Raw genomic sequence first — 27,585 nt, 5'->3', positions numbered from 1 at the left:
CAACAGACATACTGATGCACACTTTCAGACAGTTTAGTCACTAACCCGTGCATTTAGTAAGACGCATTTAATCACTCACTCATACAGTCAATCACGCACCTACTAAAACCTTCATTCAGACACTTATACATCCACTCATTCTTCAATATGTAAAACATATTTAAACTTTACAGAAACACATAATCACTGGATGTTGTCATCAGTGATGTCATTTGAGATGTCATCAGTGATGTCATCAGTGATGTCACTGACCATGTCATGAATGATGTAATATGTGACATTATCAGCAGTGGATTGCGGGTGCGCGATATATAGTTAGTGCAACTAACTATATATGGAATTTCAATGGTTTTGTGTGAGTAAAATAAGGTTTTCTAAATGCTAATTCCTAACTATATATGGTCTATAACCTATGGTTTTTTCAGTGAATTTCATTGGTTTTTTAACAGCTAATATCTGTAGCTGTAAAATGTATTCTTCTTTAAATCCAAAAATATACTTTATATGTTTATTAATAATTTTTTTTTGAAATATTTTTTTTATTCGTTCCCGCTTCGCGAATCGGGGTACTTCCCGTTAGCTGACCTTGATGCCGCGAAATAGACCGCGAGCCGGTAAACGTTTCTTTACCGCAACTGCCGCGTTAGAAAACAACATCGTGACGCCTCCCGTCCACATGACGTTTCGCGTTGTCGCGTGATACGTCATATGACGTGCTACGTTAGCGAACTGGTACGCGAAGCGAGGCGCAAAGCGCAGGTTTCTGGAAGCAAACCGGGAGGCCCTGCAAAGCGCGTAACGTAAACACAGCAGGTCATGTGACTTGGTAATAACACTTTTCATTGGTTCATTTCACTTTTGGTTTCCTAATGATGTAAGACTAGGTCATATAATCTAAAATGAACACTTTTCATTGGTTGAGAACTATTGTTTTTCCCAAATGATGAAAATCCCTCCTTCTTTCCTCACTCTGACTTTCATCATTGTGAGAGAAAGACCCTTTGTTACCAGTGAGCAATGGCTTCTTTAGTAGCTTCAGCTGGTGCTTCCCCATCACCTCCACCACATCCAAGGAAGAGTGGACCACCTGCTGAAGTTATAATTCAGCCAGAAGAGGAAGAAGAGGAACAGGACGAAGAGCACGAAGAGAGGCACTTTTTGCCTGAGGAGCCCAGGACGTCTCACCGGAAAGAAAACTTCATTTGGCAATTTTTTAAAATTCCCAAAGGTCAGAAAAAAGTAAATGCAAGATACGTAACTTGCCTTATATGTCAAGATAGACTGTCCAGAGAGACCGACAAAAAATACAGTTTCGGAAACTACACAATGCATCGCCATATGACTAGGTGGCATCCTAACAACTACAGTGCTGCACAGTTTCGTAACGACCTAGATAATCTCCCTATTATGGCCAGAAGATCTGTTGTACCGGAAGTAACGGGACCAGAGGGCAGGGAGATGGTGCCAAATATACAAACAAGATTTCGTGAAGTAAAACAAGTCTGCGTACATTGCAGTGGATTCATTTGCTACGGAGAAAGTAGCATCACTCTGATCAACAGAGCTATTGACAATCATGCTCATGTTTGTCCGAAACGCCCCAAACAATAAATTCATTTTTTTTTTTGTTGCTCCTGTTGAGCCCTTTACAATGAATCGTTTTCGTTGCCCCCTCCAAAAAAAAACCCCCAAAAATATAAAACTGTTCAGAAAAATTCAAAAAAAGTAAAAAAAAATCAGAAAAATAATAAAAAAATATAAAACAACAAAAACAATAAAAAAAAAGTTCTTTTCAGAACTACCTCCCCGGTTTTAAAAAATTGGTACAATATTTGGAACTGTGCCAACCTCTATTTCTCTTAGTTCGCTTCCCAGTTCGCTCGCCGGTACGCGAACCGGAAACGAACCAAAAAACAGTAAGTATAAGGGAAGGAAACAGACAGTTATGTTAAAAGAAAGACAGCTATAGGGGAGTAAACTAGAGATACTATTACCCGTAATCCACTGCTGATGATGTCACATATTACATCATTCATGACATGCTCAGTATGTATGGAAAGGGGCAGATTTATATTAACTAGCACATCCCCAGAGATGCACCAGTTAACGTGCACCGCTGCTCTACCACCCACAGTCTGCCGCATTTACAATCAGATAGGACAAAGCTGCATCAAAACCCTGCGCCTGCTTGAAGCAGGCATAGATCTTGACGCAGGTAGGCTGAAAGCTAAAGCAACAACTAAGTGTCGTGTGCAGAAGTTGCAAAAAAGTAAAAATGGCGTTTAAACCAATAATGAGCCCATGCTAACTTAACACAGTGTAAAGATATCCAGGATCTACATCAGTTTGGGGTTCACGAACCTTGCAGGTAAAAGGCACTGAGGCTTTGCACCGTGCATATCTCATCCCAAATCATATGTTGTTTGTGAATGAAACAATTTCCCAGACCAAATGCTTTGGATTGGCTACTTCTAAAAAATTAAACACCCCTACTATCCCGGAGTTAGAGGAATATGATGGTTGGAGTAATTTTACTCGGTTGTCCATTAAAGATTTACAGGCCCTACTCCATAATTCTTCCTTTAACATTTCCAGTATAAATCCAAAAGGTTGGCTGCTTTGGCAACGTGCCTTATCCACGGTTTAATAACGCTGCCTTTTGCTTTATATAAGTTTTCAAATTGTATGAAATATATACCAATAGGTCGTTATGCACCTTTAGGTAGTGGTTTTCTTCATGAGGTCTGGTCGCTTCCATACACATACAGATGTTTCAAAGATGATCAAGAAGTTTATCTGAATGGAGAGGAATGCACTGAGACGCCAGATCATTCACTAATGTGTAGGCACATACAGTTACACGGTTCATGCAACAAACACCGACCAAATATGGCTTGCGTGTTGCAAGGCACGCCAGTTCCTGCTATCATCCCCACGTTCAAGTTGTTGGAAAATGGTAGTTATTTGATGCTCAATAATGAAGATTGTTCTGGGTTAATTAAAAGTATTCCTTTTATCGTAACAGTAAGTGAACGGGTTATTTGCTGCAGAAATGTTCTATTTCCTCCCACACATGAACATAGGGAGTTTTCAATCTGGCCACAAATACCAACCTTGGGAACAGATTTCAACGGCATGGCAAGAATAAGAGCTCTTTTGTCTCAGAGAGAGGTGGCCTTGAGTTCGGCCCGTGAAACTTTCGTGCTTCACATAGCGAACACCTGTACAGAGGTGCAGACCCTTTTAAATACAGATTTGCCTTTCCATTTCAGCAAGATGGTTCGGACTATCTTTAACGCGTCCTCCACAAAGGGCCTGGCGCACTTTTTTAAAGTTGTTACCAGTGGTCTCGTGACTTCATTTGAGAAAATCTTTGGAGTCATCCCTGCTTTCTTTCATTCTATTTTTTCCACTGTGCTTGGTGGATTCCCATTTTTACTTGCATTACCAGCGGACGCTCTTGTGCTCTTTTACATTTTTAAATATGGATGTCCCTCCTGTGCAAGCTCCCGCCCTGCAGCTGCTGACGCTGTTCCGCAATCGCATGCTTGAATATTATGGCACAATGCCGTTGGCGATATTAAGCACGGCATATGGATTATCTTTTCGATTCTCCTACTTCACCTGTGTCCAGCCTGTATTTCACTGCCTGATCTGTGATTTCGATTGGGCCATTGATTTGTGTCTCTGCGGACCGGTTTCTCCTGACGTCGACTTTAATCAGCTGATGACTCCTATCATTACTCACGAGTTGGTTTGTCCTGGCGAAAGGATTATGGATGTGGCATTGATGCATGGACTAATTGGTCCCTGGAATTTACTGGCGGCAACACAGTCTTTCTTGGAACAGAGCTTTCTTGAAAACCCACCGAGCTGTCCTCTGATGGTGATAGAGGATCCGGTGCTGGGAGAGCACGTATGTTCTTTTCCGCTTTTAAATTGGATGGCTGAACTCTTTTCGGATGAAGACGGTGACTTCCTATTGGAGGCTGTTGCAGCTTATTTTGCATACACAGTTATGTCATAGACCTTTTTCATGTTTGATATGCTGAGTACTAGCATTTCATTGACAATTCATTGACTTATTTGTCAAGTTTTTATTATTTAGCTTGCCTATTGGCTAAAGCCTCGATAAAGTAGTTGGCTGTTTTATTTTTCTTTAGCATTAAATTTTCCTAGTTTTTAATGTTTTACCTTGCGGACCGTCCACATATAAAGTTGCAATCTGCTCTCATGAGATGCCACTTCTATTATCTTATTCAGTTCGTTTCCGGATCATGGGGAGGTGTCATCTAGATCCTGGATATCTTTACACCCTGTTAAGTTAGCATGGGCTCATTACCGGTTTAAACGCCATTTTTCCTTTTTTGCAACTTCTGCACACGACACTTAGTTGTTGCTTTAGCTTTCAACCTAGTAGTTCATCGTGGTTTACATGAGAATAATATGTTATTGCTCTACTATCTGCTTTGCTTGTTAAACTATATCTGTACAGCGACTGCTGAAGTTTCAAGAACAACACGATACAGAATTGTTATGAGGTCTGATCTCCACGACTTCATACTCATAACATAAGTGCAGCTTCTGCCAATTCTGGGCATGAGGCGGGTTTTATATTGCTTTGCCGAACACACATACACAACACTTGATGCGGTTCACATGAAGAGAGAGCTGGTGTATGCTGATGTGATTCCTTCAAATCTAAGACACTAAAGTATGGGCACGCCCTAAACCAACACAAAGAGACCTTCTTAGCAAATAATATAATATGTGTATTAGGGAGGGTCAGATATAAGCAGCCGCGGGCCGTGGAGGGAGTTACGGTGAGGCAGGGAGGCGGGGAGGGGGAGGGGCAGGGTGGAGCCCTCTCCACCCTGCCCCTCCCCCTCCCCGCCTCCCTGCCCCACCGTAACTCCCTCCACGGCCCGCGGCTGCTTATAAGTGTTGCTAACTCTTATTCATTTACAGCATGTTAACATACTGTCACCATTCGCTTTTTATGTACTAGTAACTATGCTGGTAATTTTGCTACTGATAATATGTGTACTTCTATTATCTAAGATACTACGCCTGAGAAGACGGCATTAGTAAATAAACATTTCAAATACACATGTGTTCTTCTTAACTCCATGTTCTGGTTTCTAAGAAATATATAACGACCGACTGTTCATGAGTTCCACGTATCCTGAGGTACTATAAGTTCATATTCTGGATTGTCTAAACATTGAGAGTTTGTTATATCCAATGTGACACTGTACCTAGCTTGCTAAGGGGTTTTTGATTACTAAGGTGAGTTTTGGGGCACCCTAATTCGCCGAGGTTCCAATCCTCTGTCCACAGTTCTGTGTGAGAACAGAAACCCTGCGACAGGGACACCCCTGAGCCTTGCTGGAGCTTCATCACACTTGCGATACAACTCCAGCAATGCGCCACCTTTACGGCACAGATACGTCACGCATCTGTGCTGTTTTTGCCCCATGATGCGCCGCATTGTAAATGCAGCACACCATAGGTGACGGAACAGCGGCACAGATTGACTAACACATCCCTGGTGATGCGCCAGTCATCATAAATCTATCCCTATGCTTCTTATCTTGTTAGAGATGAACCGCCATATGTATCATCAAAGTTTTTTGCATTTCCTAAATAGCGAACTTTAAGGAATAAATAGCGATTCTTTACCATTCCTAGTTTGCGATGAGCTATTTGCTAATTACAAATTACCCATTCATTTCCATGCAGCAGGAGGCCCATAGGAATGAAGGTGCAATTTGCGATTAGCAATTACCTCATCGCAAATTACGAATTTTTCCGAGGGTGCAGGGGTGTCTCAAGAACACCCTGCTGCACCCCTGAAAAAGAAATTTGGGGGCATATGGCGCACATAAATTTTGAAAACATTCCTTTACCTCAAAAACGATTTTCAACTCATAATTTGAAAACACTGCACATGGGGAAATGACTTAAAATGTCCTTAAGACACATAAAAGCGTTTTTTGATTGCCTTTGCAGCATGTTTCAGTCACCTTTAACATGCCTATGTAACGCAAACATTCAAAATCTAAATTTGCCATGCACAGGTGGGAGCATATTTACAAGCAATTTGCTCCACAGACAAACTTCTTACATTGAAATGGGAAAAATAACATCAGAGACTCTCAATTACCTTATAAAGAAGCAGACACCATTATGTCCTTGTCATCAATATTAAAACCATTGCTTTTTCTCAAAAACGATTTACAAGTCATAATTTGAAAACACTCCACAGCTCCTATGCACATAAAAACCCTGTCAGTACTAATACTTCACATTTTCTCCAATTACAATTTCTCAAAGAAACAAAATCTATTTGTAAAACACTTGAGACAAAGCAACATTTGAAAAACACAACTTTCTTCATAATTTCCTCCTTAAAGCACACTATTTTCTATCTAAATTAAAGAAATCTTTTCTCACCTTAGCAAATACTTTGAGTTTCAAAACAGTCTCAGAAACACACCAATTTGTCTTCAGCAGAGCAAAAGGTATGCACTCCAGAGTCTGCAGCTATCAAAAGCACAGAAATGCTGTAATTCTTCACACATATCTCTCATGTCACCCAATCAAAACTCTTCCCTCACTTTTTTCAAATGAAAACCCTTCCCCCCTCTGCCATTTCATGCCTTTTCTGCATGGCAACCACGTCTTGGAAGACCTCTGGTGTTTGCAAGTTCACACAACAATGTTGCAATTGAACTCTGAACTCTCAGTGCACCTCATATCCAGTGCATTCTTTCATTTAATGATTTTTTCTTGACCACTCAAAATACATCTTTCAAACAACTCATCCATGCACCCTAACTTTCTGTTTTCAGCAATCAAAATCCACCAATCACTGTTACTGCTTCATTAACACAGAAACTCCACAGTTTTTTTCATTTTAAACTCTTATTTTTTCAACTGCCATTTCATTGCCACACTTCATCTGACTGCAGGAGAACCTTCTCTCACCATGTTTTCTGTCTGGATTGTTGGACATAGTTACATCTATTGGGCTCAGAGGTATGCTGAGAACAGGAATTTACCTAACCTCAATTTACAAGATGTGGAAATTAAGTGGTTTGGCCACAGAGGATTAAAATGTCACCAATTGATACCATTGGTGAAAACCTTTATGCATTTGCCAAAACCTGACCTGTTAATTGTGCACTGTGGAGGTAATGATTTGGGCACTTTGACTGGGGTAGGTCTGGAAATGCTTTTAAAGGACACCTTTGAGCAATTGATGGCACTTTTTCCTCAGACTGCCTTGGTATATTCAAATATATGCCAAAGACAGAAATGGAGGTGGTCAAACCAATTTTGTCCACAAATTGAGAAGTCGAGGAAGCATGTAAACAAATCTGTTTCAGCTTACATGAGAGACCATGGAATGGGCTCCCTGTACAACAATAACTTGCGTTACTGCATGCAAGATATCTACAGAGGAGATGGAGTTCACTTCTCAGATGAGGGCAACAGAGTTTTCATTTTGAATTTAAGACTGTGCATTGGTACCTACTTATAAGTACCTAAATGTACCATAAACCCAAAAGCTCTTCTCAGAGCTACCCTACATCTGATCACTCACAATTATTATTTTACTCTAACTTTTTTCACTAATTTTCAAGAAAGTACGCTCCCCAGAACGCTTCCCGGTTCGCAAACCGGGCGCACTCCACGCAAAAAAACTAAAAAAACGATATATTTTTTTTTTGCCCTGCGAGACCCTTTTAAAGCCTCCACATCAAACCTAGGGGGTCAGGGACGACCTACTATGCCCCCTTATGGTCATTTGCCCCTTCGCTTTGGCCTCCTCTTGTCTCTCGATCCTACCGAGAGACAAGATGGCGGCCGCTACGGACTGTTTGGAATGTTTACAGACGCCGAAGAACCAATCAGCTTCGCAAAGCTCCGAAGCGGAGCGCTGTTACAGATATATATATTTTTTTGAACGTTAATTTCTCAAAATCCACTGGAGCACATATATTGAGACCTAGCAAAGGCACATCGGGCTACCAGTCCCTACAATTTTGTCAAGTTTCGTGCAAATCCATTCAGCCGTTCGATTATTATTATTATTTTTTTTTTTTGCCCCGCGGGGCCCTTTTAAAACCTCCACATCAAACCTAGGGGGTCAGCGAGAATCTACTATGCCCCCTTATGGTCATTTGCCCCTTCGCTTTGGCCTCCTCTTGTCTCTCGATCCTACCGAGAGACAAGATGGCGGCCGCTACGGACTGTTTGGAATGTTTACAGACGCCGGAGAACCAATCAGCTTCGCTTCACAAAGCTCCGTTGGGCGAAAAGTACGCGAACTGGAGCGCTGCCCGGTCCGCTGTTACAGATATATATCTTTTTTTGAACGTTAATTTCTCAAAATCCACTGAAGCACATATATTGAGACCTACAAAAGGCACATCGGGCTACCAGTCCCTACAATTTTGCCAAGTTTCGTGCAAATCCATTCAGCCCTTCGGGCTAAAAGTGAGGCCAACCGCCCTATGGAAAACTCAATGTTAAAAACACGTTTTGGGACCCCCCTTTTTTCTCGGCCCCCCCTTGACGAACCCCCCCAAATTTTCAAGGGCTGCTCAGAAACAAAATGTGCCATTTTCCTGAAAATTTGAGCCAATTCCGTCCACAAACGCCAAAGTTATTAGACATAGAATTTTCAAAAATCCCATAGGGAAAAAATCCTAACTATATATACCTACTGGCGACCGCCAGTAGGTAATATATATATATATATATATATATATATCGAAGGGAAATCCTGAACCGCTGTATCACAGACGGCACCAAGCAGGTAACGACCTCTTCCCCAAAAGTAAAAACGCTCAATAACAGGCCATCCAACACGGTAGAGTGCAAGCCGTCATTATTTTATTCAGTGCAATTACGGGCACCTGCAGGCGGTCGCCAGTAGGTAGTTATAGTTAGGACCTAGTTTCCATAGGAAATCTGCAACATTCTATTTGGAATAACTTTAGCGCTGGTTGATGAAATTCTCAAAGAAGATGGCCTGCTCCGCTCCGCTACTTCCCTGAAATTTTGGGGATGATACGTGAAGCGGGGGCTGAGAAAAAAGGGGGTCCCAAAATGTGTTTTCCCCATGCAATTTTCCGTAGGGACCTTTAAGACGGGCTACAGCCCGAACTGCTGAACGGAATTACACCAAATTTGGCAAAAAGGTAGAGTTTGGTTTGCAGATGATGCTTTTTGTTAAATGGTGTAAATCCATGCAGTAGTTCCTGAGAAAATCAAAAGTAAAATCATAGCTATGTCTATGGACGAATTATGGTCCTAGGATTATACACGTACCCTTACGAGCACGAGCTGCATGCTAATTGGCTGTCAACTGTTTGTCAACACTCCAAACGAGGAAGTGTTGGCAGCCATCTTGTGTCTCGGTAGAACCGAGGCACAAGAAAACTGAAAAACAAGGGCGTAAAAGACGCAAAGGGGGCAGGGTAGGTACACCCTGACCCCCTAGGCCTGCTCAGGGGGTCCCATAAGGACCCCCAAGGCGAAATCTTTTTTTTTTTCAAATAGCGGGATGGGCGTGGGATAGGCGTATCATGGGGAAAAAAAACGAAGCCCGCTTTAGTGCTAATTAGAGTCCAGGGGCTTTTTTTAAAATATATGTGTGGGGTGGGCTCACGGCCCCCGCAGTAAATGTAAATGTATATGTGTGGGGGGCTCTTAGGCTCCCCGAGCCCCGGGGACCACCACTCCTCGGGGCTTTAAAATAGGAATTGAGGGGGGCTCTGAGGCCCCTCCAGCCCCGGGAACCTCCGACCCCCCCGGGGCTTTAAAATATTATTTGAGGGGGGGGCTCTGAGGCCCCCCAGTCCCAGGGACCGCCACCCCACGGGGCTTCTTGAAAGTGTTGGAGGGGGCCACGGTGGGCCCCCTCCTGGAGCCCAAGATGACCCTGTAGACCGCCACCCTGCAGTGTCCCGGGATACCCATCCCGCCATACCATAGCAAGGAAATATGTTTTCTCTTTCAAAATTTAAATCAGATTGCTTTTGCAGATGGGGAGCTACATGTTAGTAGTTCCTGCTGTGGAATAGTAATGGCGGCTCCCAAACACGTAGAAGTGGTGCACCAAAGGTGCTGCAGTCACGCACCCTACAGATTAGAAGTCGTGCATCCAGGGTGTGCACAACAGGGGGCCGCACTGAGCTGGGTGCGCAACTTTTACTTTTTCAGTAAAAAAATAGCCCCTATCAGAACTTTCTAAAACTCCTGGGGATCGTATCCCCCGGGAATTATAAAAAAATGTTGGGGACCGTGAGGGGAGTCACTATGCCCCCATGGTCCGGCCGGCTTCCCGCGTTCTTCGGGGCCGCCATTGCTTTTACACATGGGGAGATGCTAACTTCCATGTGGAAATGCAATCTTGTTTGGATTGTGAAAGTAAGAACATATTTCACTGCTCTGTCGTTCTAAATGCAAACTAAGGGCCATATTATCAAGAAAGGACGATACATTATCGCCACTTTTATCGGCAGGAAACTGCCGCTAAAGCGGCGATAATGGGCTTGATAATATGCCCTGGTGAATTTCCATAGAAGCACAGGTTAACACCAGAACCTGGGCTTATATGGGAATTCACAAGGGCATATTATCAAGCCCATTATCGCCGCTTTAGCGGCAGTTTCCTGCAGATAAAAGTGGTGATAATGTCTCGCCCATTTCTTGGTAATATGGCCCCAAGTTTGCTATGAGAGGGCGGGAGCCGGAAGACTTCCGCCTTCTCATAGCAAACAGCAGTGTCCCGAGGTTAGGCACCCCGGGACACTGTAGGATCCGCCTCTGGTCGTGGCGAACTCCAGGGCTCTCGAGGGCACCAGGCGGAGGGCCAAGCAGCCCCCGTCACACAATACAGAAATCTCTGGGTGTGGTTGTTCCCAGGGTTTGATGGGCATCATTGAGGCCCACACGCTTTTAATTTTGTAGGGGGGGGCTTGGACGCGTAAGTGGCGCAAGGGGGTTGTATATCTGGTACACAGTGTTTTGCTTTACTTTGCTTTCCTTTCTGTCTTGTAGAGGATCCAGAGTAAATATAACGGTTTTTGTACAGCTAGTACCTTTCAACTCTACCCCCAACAGTTTTCTGCCTGTTACCATAGTAACAGCTTATGGAACACTTACGTGAGCACAGAGGTTAGAAGTTCACCACACTATGGGGTCGATTAGGATCGCGGACGGACTTGAGTCCGTCCGCGACCCCTGAGGAGGAGGGAACGTCCGCATGGGCTGCGGCGTTCCCTCCGATCAAATTAGGATGTGACCGCCAGTGTGGCGGTCACATCCTCCATCTCTAACATTGCGGCGGGTGCAGCTTCAAGCTGCATCCGCCGCAATGTAAAAAATCCATGCACAGCATTTGCGTGCACAAAGCGGCAGGCACCGCGCGGTGCCTGCTGCATTGTGCACGCAAATGCAGGGGGGTACCATAGGTACCCCCCATGTGCACCCCCCACCCCACCTTCACCCAGGGGGCCCGCAACGGGCCCCCGAAGTGAAGGTCCGTATGCTTTTCCACGGCGGTAAAGTCGCCGCGGAAAAGCATATATTTTCAGACATCCTAATATGCCTGGCGGTGTCTGATAGACACCGCCAGACATGTTAGTGCTTTTCCGCCGCGGTCGCCTTCCGACCGCGGCGGAAAAGCGGCGGACAGATTATCAGACCCACCAGCCATCCTAATTTGGCGGTGGGTCTTTGGAGTCTCCGCCGCGGTTTTTCCGCATCCTCCAGGCCGGCGGACACTTCCGCCGGCCCGGAGGATGCGGAAAAACCGCCATCCTAATCGACCCCTAAGTTGGTAATTGAAAAAAGTTACTGTTTTTTTTTGTGTAAATATATTTATTGAGATTTTTCTGGTACAATGAGGTAAAAATATACAAATTCATTATTCCTTAAAAAGAAAGACAGACGTTATCATTCATATTCAAGAAAATTAATGACTTATAAATGCCCGGATCAGATGGTAAAAACATGTATGACATAAGATCACCTCTTAGCTAAAAGCTGCCATGGGGTTAAAATTCCTACACTTAATACAAACATTTGACAGTTCTTAACTTAACATTTTATTTTTAAAGTCTTGAATCCCTCCACTTTTTAAGTGGTTCCCAGATATTCCTGCCCATTTCTCGAGTTTTTTACCCTTTTGATCATACAAACATGACTCTATATTGTGCATTCCCAATAATCTAGCGAGCCACATTTGGAAAGATGGAGCTGTGGTGTCCTTCCAACCAGTGGAAATAAGAATCCGAAGTACCGCCACCGAGATAAAAAACAGAGCTTCTGCTTCTTTTCCCAGCTTCAGCTTACCATCAGTGCCTAATAACATTTTCATTTCAATAGCTTTATTCGACAGATGAGTCATAAAAGCACAATATACATACAAACATACAGTATAAAAACATAAATAATCCAGACCTTAAAACATTTTAAGAAAATATTAAACATTCAATAACTGTCGAATAAGGAGAATCAATGACAATATCTTAATAATTCGTTTAAAACTAATTCAATAGAAACACAACATAAGCCGTTCACATTTCGTAATTCCAGTTAATTATTAATCGTTCGGGGTGACACTAATCATCAACAATACGAGGGGCCTGGGAAAATGCCCTAGATCGAATGCACCAGGTCCAACCCAAAAACTTGTCCATAGCTACTGACAATAATAGCGTTGGATCGGTTAAAAGAACTCTCAACGACTCCTCATGCCTTCTAAAACCTAACATCTTGCAAGTAGGTATAATCCACTTTCCACGAGGTTTCTTATATAATGGACAAAAAAACAACAGGTGGCTGATCGTCTCTCGCCTATCTTGGCACCCTGGACATACAGTCTCGGCGAGCCCTGCCCATTTACTAGTAAATCCCCTGACAGGAAGGGTGCCAACACTCAGCTGGAAATACAGCTTCCTATCAAATGGTTTCTCAATGGCATCCCAGTACTGCTCTAGGGCCGGCGTTGACTTAAATTCTAGAAACCGGCCAGTCAGGTGCTTTACTGAGCCACTAGAACATACAGAAACCCGTATCATTTCCCAATACTACTCCTTCAGGATCTTCTTTGAAGGGAAAATAGCATTGAGGGGGTCATTCCATAATTCACTCAGTCCCAGGTTCTCTAACAGCAGTAAGAGCCTAATAACATCAGGGTAGGGGATAGATTGATTTTAGGATCTAGCAGCCCCTCCCAGAATTTCATAATCTCCCTTCGGATTGGGGCTAGCATATCACAGTGGTAAAACATGTGTAATAGATCTGCAGGGCCAGAATTGCACTTGGGGCACCTATCATCCTCCCTAACACCCCAGACAAACAACTTTGCTGGGATGTGATAAAGATTAAACAATGTTTTATAATGCTGTGCCCTCAAGTTTGAGGAACGGAATAGTTTCTTGTTTAAAAGTAGGGCTAGATCAAGATCGGCGTCTGGGTCTCCTAATTTCAACGCCAGTGAGGATTCTGATTTCTCCAAATCATCCTGGATTCCCAACAGAAGATGATTGTATACTATTTTTATCTTCTTACCACCTTTTAATAGATACTCAATCATTGGATTACCTGTTCCCAAAGAAATCCTAGGTCTAAAGGCCGACAGGGTTCGTACAATCTGGCCATACAAAAACAATGATTGGGAGGGATACCATACTTGTGCTGGATTGATTCAAACCCAAGGATGGAGTCTCCTTCCATAATATTCCCCAAAATATTCACACCCTGCTCCTTCCAGAACAAACAATTCCTATCCGTGCCGAATTGAGGAAAAAGGCTAGAGTTCCACAAATGGAGGTAGGCATTTATCTTTGGAATATTCAAGAATTTTTGGGCCGCCTTCCAGGTCACCCAAGCCCCTTCCAAGATCTTATACCGAGATCTTTTATAATATCGGCGCTCAACTTCACACATCAATAGACCAATAGCCTTCCTCCCCAATAACAGCTCAAAGATGGAGGGGGGACACTGATTATCTCCGTTAACAACATCCGAACTTACATCTGGTTGAAAAAGGATAGTCATTTGTGTCAAGAGGCATGTCCAATGATAAAGCCTAAGATGTGGCATGGCCAACCCACCCCTTTCCCGAGGGAGTGACATATATTTAGTAGAACATCTGACCTTACCATACTGCCAGATAAACCTTATAAAAATTGATTCCAAATTTTTGATTACTCTTTCCTCTAACAGAAGTGGTATAGCCCAGAACAGATACAGCACTTTGGGGAACATTGTCATCTTTAACACATTTACCCTCCCAATCAGAGAGAGATGTAACACATCAATTCTTTTCAAATCGGCTTCTATTGTCTTAATAAGAGGCAAATAGTTATCTGCAATAATCTTATCGACAGAGGCATTGACTCTCACCCCGAGATATACCGCCGAATCCACAAACCTAGCATCTGCCTTAATGATGTTTTTAGTGCAGATTATTTGTGTTTTTCCCTCATTAAATAGGTACTCTGACTGGCTGCCAAAATCCTTTGCAAGTTGAGACAAAATTGGCATCGCCTGCTCGGGATCAGAGGTTATTACCGCCAGATCGTCGGCATAAGCCAACAGTTTATTTACAAGGCCATTGAGCACCACTGGGCTGATCTGCGGAGCAGGGGCATACTTGGCGCGTCCCCCTCTTAATTAATATCTTATCAGAGCTCTCCCCCATTACTAGAACTCGGGCTACAGGATCTTGATACATTGCTTTAGGAGCTCTCATAATTTTAGGACCAAAGCCTCTGCCAGCCAGTATACCCCATAGATAATTCCATACCACGTGGTCAAAAGCTTTTTCCGCATCGAGGATCATGGCCATCTCCTCCCCCCCCCGCAGCATTATGGGCATCGAACAGTCCTATAGCTCATCTAGTATGGTCCGTCGTACCTTGCCCAGGAACAAACCCATGCTGCCACGGGGAGACAAGACCGCTAGCTCATTTTGTTAAATATAATGGAATTGATGTATTTTGTCTCCAAGAGACCCACCTACCGTGGTCAAAAAGGAACCTGATGAATATCAGAGGTTTTGAGTTGTTGGCTTGTTCGTCGAAAACCTCGTCAATTAGGGGAGTTGCAATCTTAGCAAGATCCTCCCTAGGGGGGGGGGGCAAGCGGTGTAAAGCCGATTGTCTTGGGAGATGGGTAGTAGCAGAGCTATGTATGGGCTACACACTTTGTGTAGTTTATGGGTCTAATCAAGATGATCCCGAGGTTTATGATATTTTGGAAGGAGAGTTAGCCAGCTGGCACACCCCTATTATAGTTTGTGGCGATCTAAACATTTCTGTTGATTGGTATAATCAGTCTTTATATGTAGGATGGAAACCCAGAGTGTTCCGAGCATTGAGGGCCCTCATTAGCTCGCATGGGCTGAAGGATGTTTGGGGGGATAAGGAGCCGCACAACCCTGGTTTCACATATTTTTCGAACCCTTTCCAGAAATACACCAAGCTTGATTATTTTCTAATTTCATCTTCAGAAATAAATAAGGTCAGTATTAGGAAACTCCCGAAAATAATTTCGGATCATAATCCGCTGATACTGTCCTATGAATTGGATAAGGAAGTAAGGAAAAAAACTAGTTGGACATTTGAAAGAAGGTTATTAGCTGACAACAGATTTGTAGAACTCCTTAGGAAATGGACAGGGGAATTTTTCTATGCAAACCGGTATAGCACGTCACAAAATGGAGTATGGGACGCATTTAAAGCTGCTCTAAGGGGAGAAACCATAAGCTGCTCGGCAAGGTTAAGGAGAGCGGATAGGAGAGAGGTAGAGAGACCCACGGGGGAACTAGCCGAAGCAGAAGAGCAGCATGTCAGAGATATTGGACACAGAGAGGAAGGTGTTGAGAGCCAACGAAAATTGATGAATATAAAAGCAGAACTTCAGAAAATGGTAACTCAGAAGGCAATTAGTGAGTATCAAACCTCTAGGGCGAAGCGATATGAAACTGGGGAGCAAGCAGGTAGGGCTTTGGCAATACAAATTAGACAAGATAAAGTCAAGAATATAATCCCTAGTATTCAGGAGGAGGGCAGGGATTATACCGAACCAAAGGATATACTTTGGGTTTTTAAAAACTTTTATCAATCATTGTATAATGAGGATGGGTATTCTAGCTGCCTGAGTGAGGATAGAGCTGATGAAGGCCCGGTTTTGGATGAACAGGGTAGAGAAGAGCTGGATAAAGATTTGACGATGAGTGAGATTAGGGTCGCATTACAGGAGCTAGCCGCCGGCAAAGCTGCAGGTCCTGACGGTATTCCTTTGGAGGTCTACAAAAGTATTGAAACCGAGATCGTTCCACTGTTGCTGGACCTCTTCAACGGTATACTGTGTTCAGGTGTAATTCCAGATTCCTGGAAAGAAACGAACATAATCGTATTTCATAAGAAGGGGAAACCAAAGGAAAACCCAGGGTCATACCGCCTAATCTCACTTATCAATGTGGATACAAAGCTGTATTCCAAAATCTGGGCCAAGAGATTGGGAAGGATCATTAGCGGTCTTGAAAAAAGTTACTGTCGTGGAGTTTTAAAACTTTTCTAATTGGAAGTGTTAGTCGTAGCTATAGACTCTGGTAAAGATCTGGTAAAGAGTTAGCCTCAGAATCATACTTCAAATTATAAATATCATTTCTATTGGGGATCTTTAACTTTAATTAAGTTTTATTTAAACAACAATAAATAACTGGAAACGTGATTTAAAGATAATACAATAAAGAGCTAGAAACATAACTTTAATAAAACAATATAATAAACAAAATGTGATGTGGACTCCAATAGACGTACGGTAGGTAATCTGCAAAACAAAAAAGAAGATTAGTGTTTAAAATTAGATCGATGTGACTAAATTAGGTCAAACATTACAAGTCAACGTAACACTTGACGATATTTTTTTCTTTTTACGTGTGCAGTGTGCCTGGTACATTTCACTTGTGTTATAGCCCTGCGTTCAAGCGGTTCAAGCGGTGTCTGTATGGAAGTGCCTACTGCGTCAGTTTTACTTTACAGATCAACAGGTATTTAAAATGATTTAGAGATAATACAGAATTAGGTGAGAGATTAAGCCATTATGCAGGACAATATTCTTTAGGGCTTATTTACAAGACTCTTGCAACAGTTTTGTGTTACCATGTTGAAAGTGACACAAAAGTGGCGCAAGGGGTTTGTAAATAATCTCTTTTATTTCTAATGCATTTAATTGGAGGCATTGTATATCTAGGCCGCTCTGCTTACCTTGTGTAAACAGTGTGACCAGCAGAATTCACAACTTCAAGTTAGCTTTGGCTCTAAACGTCAGAGTAGACAGCAGCGTCCATAACTTTAAAAGAGAAAGAGAAAGAGAAACGATGTGAGAGAGAGTGAGAAAGAGAAAGAGAGAAAAAACGACATTAAAATGTGGGAGAGAGAAAGTTATAGATGGAGCAGTTAATACTGGAGAAAATACTCATAGCTCACCTTTTGCCTCTGTTGTGTGTCCACGGATGTGCTGCTTCATAGTGCACCCTCCAGTTTAGTGATCTGAAAGATAGTATAAACATTTAGTAATAGAATAGTCCATACAACTGCACACGTTTATTTTTGCTTTATTTTTTTGTACTCTCAGGATACTATATTGCAACAAGCTCCACTGTAAGAGGGGTCTGCGCGCTGTTTTTCTTCCAAAGTACTATATCCCATGCATTCCCACTGCATAGCGGTGGGTTGTCAATATTGGGTATCTAGACTGCTGCACCCCATTGACTCTTGGGAAGTCATTTACATTTATATACTCAGGATAATGTATTTTATCAAATTCCACTGTAAGGAGGTGTCTGTGCGCTGTTTTTCTTCCAAAGTAGTGTATCACATACACTCCCACTGCATAGCGGTGAGTTCTCAATATTGCAGGGCAGATTTACAAGCCCCCTGCACCACCAGTACGTCACTTTTTGTGACGTACTGTTGGCGCAGGGGACTCCTCCATATTTACAAGGAGAGGAAAAGCCACCCTGCGTGACTTTTCCTCTCCTTGTAAATATGGCCCTTTCACATGCAGCACTTTGAATGGGCGTTTCATGGGTGTTGCTGGGGGTGTTCCAATGCAAAACCCATGGAACAAGACACATCTCCAGATTTATGAGAAATCGTAAATCTGGAGATGCGGCTGAATGCTACGCCACCCTAGAGGTGGCGTAGCAAGGCGCAACGAGGAGAAATGTTTTCCTCGTTTTTTTTCCTCTTTTAATATTTGCTGCATTCTACGCAAGCATTGAAAGAGGAAAAACCCTTTAGTGATTGTTTTTGTGCAGGAAGGTGCCCCTTCCTGCACAAAAACAATCTCCCCTTGGCGCAGGCATCCTTGCACCATGGTGCAAGGGTGCCTGCGCCGGTGCATGGCAGCTGTTTGTGCGCCAGTGGAGGGGAGAGCACAGGAATGCAACATATTCTTGTAAATATGTCGCATTCCTATGCTCTGAAGGTGCTACAGCGTGGTGCAGCCAAAGGGTTACGGTGCCATGCTGCTGCACTTTCTTGTAGATCTTCCCCTGCGTACCTAGACTGTTGCACCTCATTACTTGCAGAGTCTGAAGGTGAGTGTTTTTCTTGAGAAGTCAGAGGCAGATTTACAAGCTCCTTGTGCTATTTTTCCCATGTTAAAAGGGACACAAAAGTGGCGCAAGAAGCTTGTAGATCTGTTTGTCAGACTGTTGTAACCTATCTATTCTCACTGCTCGGAGGTAATTGTATATTTCTACGCAGTGAATGTGCTGGACACTACCCACTCTCTCCTTTCACAGATAACTTGTTATTGTTTCAGAAACAAGCTTCTTTGCTCACCTAGTGCCATTGGCCTGATTCAAAGAGGGTGCACTATGTGTCGAAGCAGCTTTCTCAGAAGTTGTTACGATGGCCACGCATCATCGCAGAATCCACGAACATTGAGTTTTAGAGGTGTTGGGGGGACGCCAATTTGTGTAATTTTTTTATCAAAGGAGAGAGGAAGTGAGAGAGTGACTGCAAAGAATATTCGCAGCTCAACTTTCTGTCACCAGTGTGTTTTTCACTATGTGCCGGGACATAATGCACCCTGAAGCGCTATATCTAAAAGATAGTAAAAGAAAGATGTTATGATTGGTAATTGTTACTATCTTAATGTGGAGGTGAATAACCTCGCTCTTTCACAAACGTTCCTTCTCACATTTAAAATAACTATTTGTATAGTTTATATTCCCGACGTTTGAGCGATTATAAAAACTTTCCTGCTATCGGAAAAAAAATATATACATGTAATTTGATACACTATATAGGACTGCATTTTTTTAAATTGCTGCATTGCTTTTTTGTATCCAGTCTGCTACAGCCCTTCGATTCCCTCCGATGCGCACCCAGGCCTTACTGCTCACCTTTTCGTGGACAGGACACCTTCTACATCATGTAGTCTCGATCTGCCACAAAGAAGTCTCATATATGGTACCGAGTCTTGATATCTCTATGGCTAATGACATACTTGTGCTCCCATCATCATCATCGCAGGTTCTTCACCCGCTCAAGGCTTTGGGTACCACTAACTCAGTGACCAAAGAGGCCATGCATGTGGTAGTGGGCCCCCTTGTTTGGTAGTTTGAGACTACATGAAGCGTGCAAACCACCAGGATGGGCCATCCCAGCGCTTGCGGTGGGAGCAACTCCAAAATGGCGTAGAGCACATGCGCCCCGTCTTTTTTATAGGTAGGGTCACGTGTGTAGTGACGGATGCGCTGGATGGGTGTTGTGTGGGTGTATACCAGTGTGACGAGGAGCCAGCTGTGGATTCCTCCACTGTAGGAACAGATCAACTACCCCCTTACCTGTTGCCTTATCCACTTCTTTGTTTCCAGCCTTTCACCGGACTGAGCGGGATGCACTGGCCCTTTAATTTCTCTTCACCCTTGGCTTCCGTGTCGGATCTTGTGACCCTGTCAGCTGACCACGACTCCTTCAAAGAGCCGGATACAAGCTGCAGAGAGAGCTCACGGGGTAACGGCATCCTGGAGAACAGAGAGAGAAGTGGAAACCTTCTTCATTGCACCGGGACTTGAGGAGCCAGGAACCTACACCGGGACGAAGCCAGGAGCCCAGCAGGACGAAGAGGCACCATCCAAAGCGAGGAAAAGAGGGAACCGGACCCCTTCCGGAACCACGCCAGAGCCAGCCATGGCCAAGGAAGGTTGTGGCTTCTGAAGGTACGGAGCCACCTGGGGGCCGTGTGGGATAAGAGGAAGGTGGGAGAGAGGGGTGGGCAGTCCGACTAGTGGGGAGCTCAGCCACACGTACCTCACTTCAACCTGATAGCGTGTCTCACGGTATCGGTCGGGTGTCAGTCCCTCACTCCTTTTCCCCGTTAATATTTTAGTTAAAGGAACGCCCTCCTTACCGAGTCTTTCTTTTCGTTTATGTGTGTGGCCCGGCCTATACAACCCGGAATGAGGAACCAAGGCCTGCTGTGTGAAGGAAACAGAACCTCCAAAATTAACTCCCTACTCTCTGAAGGAAGAGAGTGAGGACCTCCTTAAAGGACCTTCTTTCTTTCATTTGTTGTTTACAGAACTTCGGCCAATAAATCATTTGATTCTTTTGAACTTCCATACCGTCTCCCTGTCTCCTTCTCCACTGCGTTACAACCAGCCATGAGGGACTGTGTATGCCGATCTGACAACTAGACCTGGAACTAAGAAATCACTACAATGGAAATCTGGGCCATGTAGAATTGTTGTGTTTTCCTGGTAGCAAAAGCGGAGTGAGCTTTACTAACGTATTCAGCCTCGATTAATTTACCACCACCCCCCGGGGCTTTTAAATGTTGGGAGGGGGGTGCGCGGCTCTGGAACACTGCAGGAGCTGGCCCTGGGTCCTGGCAGTCTCCAAGGCGTTTGAGGGCTCTAGGCATTGGGTCAGGCAGTCTGCCTCACACAATACACTAAAAAAGAAGAGAAAGTGATGAGAGATGATTTGTGACGTGTTTAGGCTTCAGAGCCTGGATAATCATTAAATGGGGTCTGGCAGTAAAGTGCGTACTTATTCTGGAAGAAGTCGTTTTGGGTATTGCGAAAGCAAGACCATTTTTAATAATTGCCTCTCACTGCGTGTACTTGCAAGGTTATCTGATTTGCTCGTATGTTAAAAATAGAAACTTTCAACACCTCTTTTTGATTGGTTGTGAAGCATTGTAAGAAGACGTATTAGTGACCAATCCCTTTCCTTGCGCAGATTTTGAAAAAACATTTGGTTGGCTGTTGTGTGGTTATGTCTACCTTCCTTATCCTAATTTTGATTGGCTTTTTTTTCTATGTGACGTTACGATACACTCGCCATGTGTGTAGCCCATTTTGTGACGCACTTTATTTTACAATGCGTTTCAAAAACTAGTTGTGGTAGGGTGTTTTTAACTTAATTTGTGTACTCTGCTTACGAGTTTGTTGACTGTAAAGGTATTTAAAAATATGCACAAGTTTTCAAAATATTTTTATTGACTCTTTTATATTCATCATATGGGTGAAAAGCACATTTTTTGTCATTCATTGGTATCACACGTTGAACCACGTTTCTTTTATTTTATAATAAGCTCTCATGTCTTAAGGTTACATTATATAAGTGCTGCCCCATCATCTTTTTTTAAATGTTTGGGCTTTTTTTACTTTCAGATAAAGCAGAATAGAAGTGCTACGACAAACACTCCCTCACTACTTCATCTTTATTTATGTACATTTCATGTCATTTTTACATTTTACATCATTTTTAAAAATTGAAAGAATTAATATTCACATTAACATTTGAAAACACAATTATATTATCTTGTTGAAAAAAAGTGCTTGCGAAGATAATCCTCTTGTTCTTCACAAGTGAAAATTACTAAAAGCACTACTCAATATAAATACTTTTAGCCCATTTTCACTCCAGAAGCTAAAGAGTATTCTCCTTTATTGCTAAGTATTTTCTCGAAACCTTATTTATGCTATATTTTTCAATCATTAAGAAATACTTGCATACTACAAAAAAAAGAAATTCTCGGTTGTAAGTCATCCAACTCCAGTTGAAGGATCATAAAGTTTAATATAAATTAAAATATACATTAACAATATGATCCCGCTGTGGAAATGAAAGATAAATTTAAGATTATGACATTGCTTCTAATCAATCCTTTGCACATAGTAATTATTTAATAACCTATATTTCTTCTAATGTTTTTTTACTGAACTCATGACTATATTGTATTTAAACATAATCATATCATATTCTATAATCATTTAAAAAAAATTGCTTTCCTTCTTATATATATTAAAGTTATACCCATTAAGATAATTTACCTCTCTTCGATATTCTTCCCTTCCTCCGTCGAAATTCATCCAACTCCTCTGAAGGGGGATATAATGTTTTATGTATTTTTAAATATACATTAACAATATGTTCCCTCTGAGGAAATGAAAGATATTGTCTAGATGCTTCTGCAGTCCCGAATCATTACCTTGCTCGTAGTTTCTTCGCCCATATTGATTCTCTGAAATAAAACTAATTATCCCACGGGTGTGGTTTATATACTTTTTGGTTGCTTAACAGTCTATGGGATCAATTTATTGCTCCTCCCACTTTTTTTTTTGTGTTCTAATCGTATTTCATTTGAAACATGAAACATTACAGAAAATAATCAGCTTGTTCAATCAATACAGAGATAGTTGTATCATCATCGCTGCAGCATTGTCAAGACCCGTGAGGTTTGAGTTGCGGCAGATATGTTTTTTGAACACAAAGAAACAAAACATCAAACAAACAAGCAAGGCAGTACAGTAATAATACAACCATTAGGTCTGCGCTCACGGAGGATGGGAGATACATGATAGCAGGAGAAAAAAGTCTTTGAATACAGATGAGGGGAGGGAGGCAGAGGCAGAAGTGCATATGAACAGCACAATATACCACAGCTAGAAGGAATGTGGTCAGGGCGCCTGGGAAGGACTCGGGATAGCGGTGAGCGAGGGCGTACAAATATCTCCACGGTATGAGTTCCAAGGGTTCCAAATCTTCCCCCATTTTTTGGGCCTGCCTCTTGCGATATACACTGTTTTCTCTCGAAACATGCACCAGTCCAGACTCTCTTTCCAAGCAGTCACTGTAGGCGGCCTTGGGGATCCCCACAACTGAGCAATATCCCCCTTCGCAACCATATTGGCCAGAGTCACCCATCGAAGCTGCGACACGTCATAGTCATTAGGACCCCATACATTCAATAAACATTGTCGGGCTTCCGGCATCATCACAACACCCGTAACATCATCCATAATCTCATGTATACGTTTCCAAAATCGCACCACCTCAGGGCATTCCCATATGATATGGAGATAGGTGCCAAGGAGACCGCACCCACGCCGACACATGCCATCCGTAGAGAAACCCATATGAATCAGACGGGGACCAGTGACATAGATTCTGTGGAGGATCTTGAGTTGGATCAGACGGAGGCAGGCCGGAATTGCCACCTCCTTGGGAGAGGAGATCACGGACTGCCAGTCCTCATCATCCACTTCAATACCATCAGCAATCCAGGCCTCACAGAGGCGATCGAGCAGATTTGATCGGTCATTAATCATTTTCTTATAGAACAGTGAGATAGTACTATCTGGCACGTAGCCATCTAGTATACGATCTTCGAGGGGGGAAGAATCCGGAATAGCACTACCCACTGGCAACACAGAGTTCAGAGCATGACGTACCTGGATGTAACAAAATCTTTCCCTGTCACTCAGCTTATACTCTATTTGCAGGTCCGAGAAGGCCTTAACCTTTCCTTTAACCCAGAGATCACGCACTTTACCAATACCGATCATGTCCCACCTATCAAATCCCTTCGTCCTCCATAGGCCACCCAGCCTCGCAGAGGCATAGAGCGGTGTCGCACCCGTTAATTTATCACTCCAGCCCATAGCTGCCGTTGCGCTATGCCATACCCGCACAGCTATAGCGGTAGGTCCCGTGAGTTGTGAACGGGAGGATTCCGAATAAAGTGCCCTGTAGTAATCACCACCCGGGAGCAGCCACTTGTCCATTTCAAATGCTGGATTCAACGCCGGGCCATACATCCCGTGGTTGATAGCAGCAAGGTGGGAAGCCCAATAATACCTACGAATATCCGGGAGCGCTATACCGCCATCATACTAGGGGAGTGTCGATTTCGGAAAAGCTCTGCGCGAACGCCCGTCCCATATTAGTTGCCTCTGCAATGATTCTACTTCCCGAAAATATTTCGGCGGGATGACATCAAAACTATTCTGGAGAGCATATAGGAATCGCGGTAAGGACATCATCTTGAAAAGGGCCGCACGCCCTAGGGGAGACAACCGTAATTTACGCCAACGCGCTACATCGGAGCGTAACCGTTGGAGTGGGGGGAGCAAATTACGTTCATAGCGAACCGCCGGATCCATCAAGATAAACACACCCAAGTACTTAAAGCCAGACTGCGACAACTGGATGGGACAGCCCTGTGGCAAACGAGGGACATCACCCGCAAGTACATAAATGTAGGATTTCGACCAATTAATGATAAGGCCCGAGTTCTTCCCGAAGGAGTTAAGTACGTCAAACAATACATTAAGCGATTTTTGGGGAGAGGTAAGGTACAATAAAATATCATCCGCGTATAAGGAAATGCGATCCTCAAATTCCGGCGTCCAGCGTATACCCTTCATCGAAGGTTCCCACCGTAGCCAAGCGGCAAGAGGCTCCAACGCCAAAGCAAAGAGGAGCGGGGACAACGGACAACCCAGTCGCGTGCCCCTCCCAAGAGTAAAAGGCACGGAGACGCAGCCATTAACCACGACCTGGGCTAGTGGTGTTTCATACAGGAGTTTGACCCAACCAATAAAACCTGCGCCGAATCCAAACTTGGCGAGTACCGCCCAGAGATAAGACCACTCGATTGTATCAAAGGCCATCGTGGCGTCCAAGGACGCCAAGATGGCCGGTTCACGCAGCGTCGGGGCCCTCGCGAGAACACCATGCAGACGTCGCAAATTTAGTGCCGTGTTACGGTGCGGGATAAAACCCGATTGATCCGGATGAATCAGGTTGCTAATAACCGTAATCAGATGATTAGCAAGCAATTTGGCGAGGATCTTGGGCTCCACATTTAAGAGCGAAATGGGTCTATAAGATGAGCAGCGATCTCGTGGTTTACCCTCCTTATGGATCACCACAATGGTCGCAAGACGCTGATCTCTAGGGAGGGAGCCATTATCTCGCACAGCCAAAAACATATCACGGAGATAGGGAGCTAAAGTATCAGGGCGTAACTTATACAGTTCCACAGGAAGGCCATTGGGACCAGAGCCTTGCCGGAGCGAAGGGAGCGTAGCGCGAGAGCCACCTCATCCACCGAGGGCGTGGCATCCAAGCAATCACGATCCGATTCCGACAAACATGGGAGTGCTATGTCCCGAAGCAACAAGTGCGAATCCTCCTCAGGCCTGTCGGACACCGAGGTATAGACCTCTCGAAAATAATCAGCAAAGCATTCAACAATTCCAACAGGATCAGTTACACTCACACCATCGCATGTCTCAATCACCGGAACCACTCGATTCGCTCTCTCCCTTCTGTCCAGCCAGGCAATCAATTTTCCTGCTTTATCACCCACATCATAGAGCCGTCCCTGCTGTTCCCTACTCATCGTCTTTGCCGCATCAGTAACCAAAGTTTTATATTCTAATTGTTTAAGGCGGAGGACATGTAATGCTTCTCGAGACACCTCCCGCTCCAATGCCGTCTCCAGGTCTGTGATTTCAGTCTCGAGCTGAACAATTGCCTCATTCTTACATTTCTTGGCACACCCCACCAAAGACAATGCCTGTCCCCTGATCACAGTCTTAAAAGCTTCCCACAACGAGACAGGCGAGGATACAGAACCAGCATTCTCAGTAAAATACAGATCAAATGATTTAATCAATTCAGCGCGAGTCTTAGGGTTGAGGAGATACCAGGGGTTAATCGGAGCCACCCTGCCTTCGGCCCCGATGATAAGATTAAAATGAAACCAAATAGGGGAATGATCCGATATACCTCGGGCCAAGTGTCTAATCTCTCCTATCGAGGGGGACAGTGCCGCCGGTATCAGGATATAATCTAATCTAGAAAGACTACCATGAGCTCCCGAGTGGAAAGTAAACTGTGTTTGCTCTGGATGCATTAGTCTCCAACAGTCTATGAGGCCCAATGTTTCCAGGAAGTCACCCAACCAGGATTGCGCAGCAGGAAGATCTCCGGGGGGGATAGTGGTCTATCCTGCCAGAAATGACGGAGTTAAAATCACCACCCAGTATCAAAACACCCTCCGGGAGACCCAGAACCATCTGCCCCAGGTCCGTATTTGTCGTGGACTGTAAGCCCGGGGGGACATAAACTGACACCAACGAGATTGGTTTTCCCTCCCACCGCCCGACAAGTGCAACATATCGACCCCTGGCATCAAGGATCACATCATCAACCTCGAGGGGGAGGGACACCCTAAGCAGAATACCCACTCCTCTAGAACTAGATGTAAATCCAGAATGGGCAGCAAGACGATAACCCCTTATTTTATTATTATTAATATTTAAGAAACTTGTAGAGCGCACGGCTACCCCCGAAGGGGTGTCCCGGCGCTGGCGACTGAGGGCTCAGAAAAGAGCAGTTAGAAGTCTGAATTTAGAGAGAAGAGAATAGCCAAGTTTTCAGTTTATGGCGAAAAATGGATTCAGAGGGGGTAAATCTCAGGTCTAATGGGCGGTTATTCCAGAGTTTGGCGGTCAAGACACCAAACGCTCTACCGCCCATTCTGGAAAGTCGGAAACGGGGAACAATCAGGAGACGTAGGCTATTTGATCTCAAGGATCTGACTGATTGAGACAAAACAAGTCGCTTTTTCAAATAACCTGGGCCAGAGTCATTAAGGGCACGAAAAGCAAGCGTCAACATCTTAAATTGAATGCGACAAGCAATAGGGAGCCAGTGCAGTTTCTTGCGATAGGATGCTACTGATTGACGATAGGGAATGTTGCCAATCAATCTCGCCGTCGCGTTCTGCACGATCTGCAGACGCTCAATTTGGTACAGAGGAGCACCAGCATAGAGACTGTTGGCATAGTCTAAATAGGAAGTAATTAATGCGTGGATGATGGTTCTACGGGCATCCATCGGAAGGTATGGAAAGATCTTTCTGATCATACGAAGTTTCGCAAAGCATGCTGATGTAACCTTGTTGATTTGGGTTTTGCATGAAAGTGCGTTATCAAACTGGAAGCCCAGATTGCGTACTGTTTGAACTGGGATGGGAGGAGGGTTAAGCACCGTTGGCCACCAAAGGCTAGTAGGCAGCGAAGTTTTTTGATTAAAAAACAGGACCTCCGTCTTATCGGTGTTAAGCCTGAGATGATTGGAAGTCATCCAGGAGCATATATTGTCCAGGCATTGGCGAAAGTTGGCAAAGCAGGAGTCAGAATGATCTCTAAACGAAAACATAAGCTGAGTGTCA

The sequence above is a fragment of the Lissotriton helveticus genome, chromosome 11 (genome assembly GCF_964261635.1).
Source record: "Lissotriton helveticus chromosome 11, aLisHel1.1, whole genome shotgun sequence".
Lineage (NCBI taxonomy): Eukaryota > Metazoa > Chordata > Amphibia > Caudata > Salamandridae > Lissotriton > Lissotriton helveticus.
This window is presented reverse-complemented; position numbering follows the sequence as displayed.